The sequence below is a fragment of the Sciurus carolinensis genome, chromosome 14, assembly GCF_902686445.1.
Source record: "Sciurus carolinensis chromosome 14, mSciCar1.2, whole genome shotgun sequence".
NCBI classification, from domain to species: Eukaryota; Metazoa; Chordata; class Mammalia; order Rodentia; family Sciuridae; genus Sciurus; species Sciurus carolinensis.
The window spans coordinates 68,342,072-68,351,830 of NC_062226.1; the positions used below are offsets into that span (position 1 = coordinate 68,342,072).

Consider the following 9,759-nt stretch of genomic DNA (forward strand, 5'->3'; position numbering starts at 1 on the left):
GACACTCAGGAAGACTCAACATGAAATTATTAAGTGTGCTGCATCTATGGCAGAGTGAGCAGGGCACTGACAGCTCTCCATTCTAGCCCGAACTTGCTTCGAACACAGAAGGAATGCAAGGATGTTCTAAGAAAAAAGAACTACTAAGGAACCCCATTGTACTTTTTCCTTCTCATGTTATTTTCCTGTATTTACCAACCTCATATGCTGGAAAAGAAAGTAAACATAGGAAAACTAGTCGTTTCTTTTCTTTTTGGTTCTTTTTTATCCCTCAGTAAGCCAAATTGGGGAGACTTGGTACAATGTGGGTGAATCAAAAAGTGAAATAAAAACATTTGAGTTATTTTTGTGCAGCAATTCCACAGTTCTGGTAGGAGCAAAATGTATAGGTATACATGTGCTCTGAAATCATGATTTCAAAGACTCCCAATATGAGTTAAATCTTATTAAATTCATACTTAAAACTACCCTTGTATAATATGAATAGTAAAAAATATGCTTGTAGTTTAAATTTTTAATTTTTCTTTAAAGTGACATTAAACAACAAATTTCAAAGTGCATGACAAGTTGAGAGAAAGACTATGGAAGAAAGGGAAAAGATTATAGGCAACTTCTTGGTATCTGCAAAGACCATATTTTCCCGTTGCATATTTTGCATACATTACACCATTCTATTCCCCTTCAATCAAGCAAAAAGACTTCTTATCATTCAGAGAAAAAAATCTCAGCAGTGATTCTGTGTTTCTTGCCTCCATAGAAAGGTTTAGTGTGGAAGACAATATTTGCACTATAACCTGTTTGGGAGCAATTAATACTGCATTATCCTCCTAGTTCCACCCAGGGCACTGTGAGGATAGACCTTCCATAACCATTAGTGAATGTGAGAATGTAATGCTCATCATAGTCTAGACACAAGACATAGCCTTGCCCTATGTTGTGCACCCCAATTGACATCCCAAGGAATTTTGATTTAGTCCAGATATGAGCATTGAATTGGATTTTCTTGTTAAAACATTCAGCATAAAAGGTTGAAATGGGTGGATGATGGGAAACCTGCTCAGCCACGAATGTTACACTATTTTTGGAAACGCAGGGAACTGGCCCTTCTGAAACTAGCTCTGTGTTCTCTTCAGTGTCATTTGGTAATATCCTGTGACACTGTCAGATCTCACCCAAAATGGGGTTGGATGGCTTTTTGGCAACTGATCCTTTCCTTCCTGCATGAAAAGCTGAGAGGTACCATTATCACAACCTGAACCGTTGGATCCCTGGAATCTTTCTGGTCACTAATGCTCACAAACAGATCCGATGTGCAAAAAAGTCTGCATACATTTCTAAAAGAGATCTTCTTTCAAGAATAAATGTTGGAAGAACTACCTTAGTAAGATCCATTCCTGTGACAAGAGGTGCATGATAACACTCTTGTGCTCCTCCACTGACCCTGCCTCCCCATCATCGTCTCTGTCGTCACATGAATCAAAAAGGTCAGCATTGCTGTCCCGTGAGACATGGAAGAATTCAGTGATGCTGTGGTGTCTGGGCGCTTTAGGTTATTTCCCGAACTGCTGTGTTCGGGAAATCTATTAAGCGCTTTGGGGATGAGCCACTTTGTAGATACCAAGAAGTTGCCTATAATCAAGAAGAAAGTGAGGAAGTTGGAAGATCAAAATGAGTATGAGTCCCGCTGCCTTTGGAAAGATGTCACTTTCAATTTAAAAATCAGAGACATTGATGCAGCAACTGAAGCAAAGCACAGACTTGAAGAAAGACAAAGAGCAGAAGCCCGAGAAAGGAAAGAGAAGGAAATTCAGTGGGAGACAAGGTTATTCCATGAAGATGGAGAATGCTGGGTTTATGATGAACCATTATTGAAACGTCTTGGTGCTGTGAAGCCTTAGGTTGGGGAACCCAAAAGTTTACACCCAATGACCAGGGCAAGTTGTCCTAATTAAGCGACAATCTTCCTTTGGGATAACCTATCACTCTCTCCTATTGCAGTGGTTCCCATCTCAGGGATACCGGACTTTCTGATGCACATGAACAATTAAAGATGGAAAAACTTCCCTTTCTCAATGGCAGTTAAGATTTTGACTTCAGTCCTGAGAAAACATTAGGTTTTAAATCAAGATGTCTGCTCCTTTTCCAGACCCCATGCTTTGAAAAGTTTCACAATCTACACTCTTGTTCTGCTGTTAAGACATGACATGCAAACTCTTACTTACTCCCTTCCTGGTTCATATAATCTCTTGGGTTCTATATATACAAATATATACACATAAAAATATACCTGAATGTAGGTTTTTCATAAATATTCCATCTATTATAAATATTGGTTCCTCAGAGTTGTTTTAGAAAATTAGTGCAATGTATTAAAATCAAGTGTTAGGAAATTTCATGGTTTCACCTATGATAACTTTTATTTTGGAAATGAACTATTATTAAATCGTATCTAAACCTGGATTACAGTTGAATTATACTCCCTGCTTCTTAAGGCTGCATGAAGTAATTTTTTGAAAAAAAGAAAAAAAAAAGAAAAAAAAAGAAAGGGAAAAGATTTATATTTTAGTTCCTTCAGTGAAAATTTTTTCCTGGTTTTAAACAAGGAGTCTTACATTTTCATTTTCACTGGACCCCAGAAACTATGCAGCTGGCACCGTTTGCAATTAGAAATCTTCCATAAAGAAGCCAGCACTCACCCGACTCGCATGAGCATTCCAAGACAAGCCGCAGCTGTATTTCCCTTTGTCACAAAAGGGCCATCAAGTTGGGCATCCGCCCCGGGGAAGGTGCCAGGCAGTACTTCTTGTCAGAAGGGCACAGCTGCATTTTTATCAGAGAGGAAGGGACCGTCTCTGTAAGTCAAAAAGAAATCTTCTCTCCCCAACTCAAACATGTATGCCATGATGGTCACAGCTTCTTTAGACACAAGACGTAGTTTCCGAGTCCCCGTACAACACTGAATCTCAAAAGAATTGACCTCTTTTGGGAGATCCTGGGGTCACTCCTTTACAAGCCAAGGATGCAAATGGGACTGGCAACCTAGATACAGCCTGCAAGAACAAACCCAACATGAAAACACTGGCTAATTGAATAGTTGCCACATCAGCATGAACACAACCCAATGAGACTTGAGAAGTGAGGATCCCATTTGTTTAAAATAATAAGGTTTGAGGCCCCTGTCATACTTCTACCTTCTACTGCAAACTCAAGTTACATCCGCATTTAATGGAAATGGGCTCCCCTACTCTAATCCACTTCCAACCATGCCTTTACCAACCAACCAATGGGGACGGGGAAGGAAAAGTTACCTTCACTTTGCCTGCCCCGGGTTCAATGCCAAACACTAAGGGGGAAATGCACTTACAGGCAGTTCCAAGACCTGGTGTGTGTCACCTCACACGATGGGATCCATCACCCCAGCCACTAGGGTTCACAAGAAATCTGGAATCCTTCTCACATGTGGTGCCAGACAAGGCACAAAGGCTGTTTTCATGAACTTCGGCAGGTTTACGAGGCTAAAAGCGCCAAGATTTCGGGGTTACAGCACTATCCCACTCATTTCTTATTAAGATACTCCTTCATCATTGGAAATTCCTTTCAGTCCCAAATGACTTTAGTCCTGTTATTGAGCCATTAGTTTAAAAGAAAAAAAACTTAGAACCCAAATCCTCACCTCCCCGTCGAAACCATTAGCTTTTGGAGATCCATTTTTACAAGTTGTCTAAATGCTGACCCCTGGGAATATGGTGTTCTATTAGGTGAAAACATGAGTAATGGATTTATTTTTCACCTTCAAAATAAAGAAATAAATACCTTTAATTGAAAAGTAATGTGAGGGAAACATTGTGGAAGAGTTCAAAGGTGCACTTTCTCCCCGACTCTGCTACAAAATACAGAGCTGCCTCTGGCATTGCAAAGAGCCTGGAGGCCAGGGGATACCAGGAGCTGGGGTACAGGGCAGAGGCAGACTCTGCTCCTCGCCAGCCTTTTCTGCCTGACTAGCTTCCTCTGTCTGGCTTTCAATTTCTTTATCTTCAAATATGGACTAGGTCAGAGGTTTTCCAATTATGCTCCATAAAGTTCTTAAGAAACAGGTTGTTAAACCTTACTTAGCATAAAGAATCACCTGGGAAACTTATTCACAATCCGGATTCCTACCCCCATGATTCTGATTCAGCAGGTCAGGGAGGGAAGAGGACCCATTCATTTAAATTACTAACACACTCTTTGGCTAATTCTGAGGCTAGGATTATGGATGTACCTCAAGTTTTGCAGGGAGAGGTTGGGTGTGAAAGGGCTCTTCCCCTCTCACCACCACACCAAGGACAGCCGCCCAACCTTCCTGTGCATAATAACTCACCTGATAAGAGACTCAGCATCTAGCAATAAGAATCGAAAACCCAGGACTGAATGTCCTCTAATGCTCTGTACAATGCCAATGTCTAAAATTCCAGGAAGATGGGTTTAACTTGGGGCAGGTACATGCAGTGCATTAACAAACTCCTCTCTCCCATCAGGAAATTTCCGAAGTACATCAGAGGGAGATACTTCTCCTAGACTCCAGGGTATCCATCAAATAAGTCTCCTCCCATAATTAGAAAAAAAAATAATAGAGACATTTCTCTTTAAAATTATTATTTCAAACAATTAGCTTGGCAGATTGAATTATATTCCTCAAAAAATGTTGATTTTTTTCCTAATCCCCAATATCTCAAAATGAGACCCTACTTACAAATAAGGTCCCTGCAAATGTGATGAGTTAAAATGAGATTATGCTGGAGAAAGGTAAGCCATCAATCTGACTGATATCTCTGTACCAAGACAATGTGGAGACAAAAGAGGAGAATGTTACATGACACAGATGTTGGAGTTGGGCAGCTGAAAGCTAATGATTGCCTGTGACACCAGAAATAAACAGAAAAATATAAAATATTTTCCTACTGACACCTTGATTTTGCCTTCCAGTCTCTGGCACTGTGAGGATTAATTTCTGTTATTTAAGCTGCCCAGTTTGTGGTACACTGTCATTGTGGTATCACTGGGAAATTAATACACTTATTAAACTTGCAGATGATAAAATGATTCTTGCAAAGGTCCATCTTTTATCTTAAGTTGAGTGTTAGCACGGGAGTATGGAAGATTATCCAAACTCTGCCCAGGCATCTGTGAACCTTCTACTTACCATCTTTCAAAAGCAACAAGGTCTGTCTCTACACTGACTCTCAATGTGTCAGAGCCATCTCCAGGTCACAGCAGATTGTGTGGCCCCATCCCTCTGTGTGTCTCATCCCTTCACAAAAAGAGGTCATTGATTGGTTTCAGGCATGAAGTCCAGGTGTTTTAAAAAACTGAATAAAAGGAGTGGGTGTTCTCCGTGTAAAAGGGCTTCAAAAGTTCATGTTCCTAGAGGGTGGGAATGTGTCCATTCTGAAAGTTCTGTGGAAATAGGCAACATTTCCATTTAAGTGGTAAAAATAACTTTCTGTTTTTAATCTCATTGAATAACATTGTAATCAAAATGCCCCATCAAAATATCCATCCAGTGGAGTTATTAAATCCTATAGTCAAATAAGCCTTTTATTATTAAAGAAACTGAAATGAATTCTAAAATATTTTAAAAGGAGAATACGTTCAAATAGTGCCTTCATTTTTTAGAAGGGATTCAAAGGGAAAACTTTATATCACAATTAAGACATTTATTTTTATTCTGAAAGAAAATCCAATAAATAAGAATCCAATTTTAGAAAAAGATGTCCTAGTCAAATCTGATAAATAAAACTAAGGGTGGCAGCTATATTTTACATGTCAAAAATACCCATGATCTAATGTAAAACCTTTTCATTTTGCTTTAAGATTTAAAACCTTTTTATGAAACATGTCATGCATATCTACAAATATATAAGATGAAAAATAAAAGAAACTCTGGCATTCTTCCCATCTGGCTTGTGATAGAGGTTGTTAACTGATCAATAAATCCCTGTGAGATATTCCCATGCTGGATGAGTCTTTTCCCTCCCTCCCCACCCTCCCCTGCTATTCTGAATTTCCTACTTTAATTTTTGGCAGGCAAAAAGCTGAGGTCTACAATCACATTCAGATAAGTTCCATTGTTTATAGTGAGAAGTGTTTTCCCCTTGTACCTTGGCTTAAGCAAATTTGTTGCATGGCAACTCAGACTCTCAGCAGTCTAAGTTGGAGATCATTGTTTCTAACACAAAATAATTCATATGAAACTCTTTTAAGTAACACCTGACATTAATATATTTAAATTCTGATTCAACAAACATGAATTCTGTTTTCATAAAGCTTTCAGGACCTCCAGTAATATATAAATTGAAATGTGATGATTTGTATTTTCATATACACTCATTTGTCCAACAAACCCCCAATTTATACCCACAGTGTGCCAAGAACCATTTGGCATAAGGAAACATAAGAATAAGATGCAAACCTTAGTATCAGAATACTTCATACAATCACATCTCATAAATAGAAGTGAAGGAAATGGATACTTCCTTTTGGAAAGCAAAACCCTTGAGAACATACCCAAGGTTTTCCTGATGGCTGCATGAGAGTTAGCCTAGTTTTGGTCCTTCCCCCCACTGTCCTGCTTCCTGAACACAAGGAAAGGTCTGGGTTCACCTTCATGCAGAACAGGGAATCATCACAGCAGAAGAGTTGAGAATACTGATCAGAATGATCTGGAATTTTGAAGAAATACACATGCTTACCTTGATTTGATCATTATACAATGTATACTTGTACCCAAATATCACATGATACTCCACAAATATATATAATATTTATGTTTTTATGTTTCAGTAATAACTTTTTTTAAAATTATTTAGGAATGTCAAGGAGCTATAGAACTGAATTTTCTCCAGTCTACATGAAGAAAATCAGAAATCTCAGCAAATGATACCTTCAAATTATTATGATTGCCACATTTCTCCAAAGCTACTAGATCCAGTTCTATGTACTATACCACACATTTTCAGTTTATCAGTATTTCCCAGTCACCCATCCTTTGCATTCTCAACACATACACATTAAAATTAAAAACTGGTTATCTTGTATGTGATTTTATGTATGGTAATCTTGCACTTATGTATCTTGCATATGCTACTGATGCTTTGGTTGCAAGCAACAGAAATCAATTCCAATTAACTTAAGCAGAAGAGTAGTAATTCCATTTTATACAAATGGAATATTACTCAGCCTTAAAGAAGAACAAAATTATGTTATTTGCAGGTAAATGGATGGAACTGGAGAATATCATGCTAAGAGAAATAAGTCAATCCCAAGAGTAGGAATTGAGAAAGACAGAGACTAAGACATCTCTAGAGTTTCTACAGCTGGCACAGTTCGAAGGAACTAATTTACTCCTAACTCAGCTCCAAGGAGCCCTAGGCTCCTGACAATCCCAGTCCATGCATCAGATTTTCAGGAGAAGAATCTAGCTGGCCTGGTTTGAATCAAGTGCCTGCCCCTAGATCCACGGAAGATCAGTGTTCAACAAACCTGTTCACAAAGGGGTTGAAGGACTGTGAACCTAGAAGTTGTCTGTAAAATCAAGCACATTTTTAAAAGATTCATATACTTTAAGGAGTTAAGTCTCTTGGTTTACCACACCATTTCTTCTCTTAGACTTATTCTGGGTATAAATCCAACAGCAGTGGAGGCTTACAAGAAGAGGAACACACACAACCTGATGCTCTGCACTCGTCCCCACACATAAGAGTATTTTTTGATTTGTTCTTCATCCATGGACATGAAGAGTCATTAACAGATTGGAAGTCCCCAGTCATTGCACAGAATGCACTTACTCACTGAAAAGTCCTAGCTAATGCATTCTGGTCCACTGAAAATCTAGCAGAAAGGAAATGAACAGACATCTCACAAAAGAAGAGATACAATTGATCAACAAATATATGAAAAACATGTTCAACATCTCTAATGTTTAAAGAAATGCAAATCAAAAATACGCTGAGATTTCATCTCACTCCAATCACAATGGGAATTATTAAGAATACAAGTAACAATAAATGTTGACAAGAATGTGGAGAAAAGGGTACACTCATACATTGCTAGTGGGACAGCAATTTGGTGCAGCTGTTATGGAAAGCAGTATGGAGAATCCTCAGAAAATGTGGAATGGAACCACCATTTGACCCAGTTATCCCACTCCTTGGTGTATACCCAAAGGACTTAAAATCAGCATACTACAGTGACACAGCCACATCAGTGATTATAGCAGCTCAATTCACAATAGCTAAACTATGGAACCAACCTTGATGCCTTTCAACAGATGAATAGATAAAGAAAATATGGTATATATACAAATGGAATATTATTCAGCCTTAAAGAAGAACAAAATTATGTTATTTGCAGGTAAATGGATGGAACTGGAGAATATCATGCTAAGAGAAATAAGTCAATCCCCCCAAAAAAAGGCCAAATATTCTCTCTAATAGCCAGATGCTGACTCATAATGGGATGGGGCATCCTAGGGAAGAATGGAGGAACTTTGGATTAGGCAGAGTGGAGTGAAGGGAGGAGAAAGGGTATGGGAGGAAGGATAGTAGAATGAATGGGACATTATTACCATATGTACTTATATGATTACATGACTGATGTGATTCTACATCATGTACAACCAGAAGATGTGTCAAAATGCATTCTACTGTCATGTACAATTAGAACATATATTTTTTAAAAAGCTAGCAGAACCATTCCTCCAAAAGGTACTTGATAAGATCCCAATATTGCTCTGATAAGCAACTGTGATGAAATATATAGAATATATATCCATATAATACATTATATTATAAATATTTTAAAACATATATATCTTTACTATATATATATATACACATATATATCTTTATTCCAAAAACAGGATAGAGAGGAAGCAGGGATTTTGAATTGACATATTAAGACTGTCAAAACACACAAATTTACTTATTCAAGCAGCAAACAAGTCTACTGTTCCTTTCTGTTGGGAAGGTTTCTTGATGAACTCAGTTTTGAATTACATGAAAAGACACATACACAGTGAAAGTTTTGAGTCTAATGAGAAATGTCAAATGGAAAATGTAACAAAAAGAGTCTTATTTCAAAAAATCCCTGCTGATGAAACCTGAAATCAATATTGATGAATTTGGCTTGCCCAGATTTTGCTGAGTGGAATGAACTAGGTTGGTTGAAGTTATTTTAGCTGTATTTCCTCCACACGCCTATAGAGTTTTATCCAACATTCTTCCAGCTACACATGTGGCATACATTTATTATTTACAATACACACACAGGAAGTGCTTGATTGATGAGATAACCCCTTTTTCAGAAAGATCTTTTCCAAATGGGCATTTATACTGTATGTGTTAAATGAAGTACCATAAAGTCAGCAAGATATATTTTTTCACCCCTAGATTTTATTTCCAATAAAAATATTACAAGGGTGATTTTTAGACAGTATGTGATATAAAATATGGCTACAGATAAATACAGATTGTGCCTCTAAATTTTTCTCTTACATGTTGTGTAGAGTGTGTACCCAGATTTATGTAAATTTGAGAAAGGAAGAGACAGAATGTGAAAGAGAGAGGGGAGAGATCAAGAGGGAACCGTTTCTGGATAGAACACAGGTATACGTAGTAGATCATTGCATTCATGTAGACTATAATCCATACTCAGATACTTATATTTTGCTATGATGTTGAATGAGAACTATGAACATTCTAAGAGGCATCTGTGGAATTT

The 9,759-nt window shown here is 37.8% G+C and overlaps 1 pseudogene; it reads right to left on the bottom strand.

Annotated features, from left to right (window-relative positions):
• Positions 1–550: 550 nt before the first annotated feature.
• LOC124964139 (oxysterol-binding protein-related protein 9-like) lies at positions 551–3,708 on the bottom strand (annotated as a pseudogene).
• Positions 3,709–9,759: the final 6,051 nt, after the last annotated feature.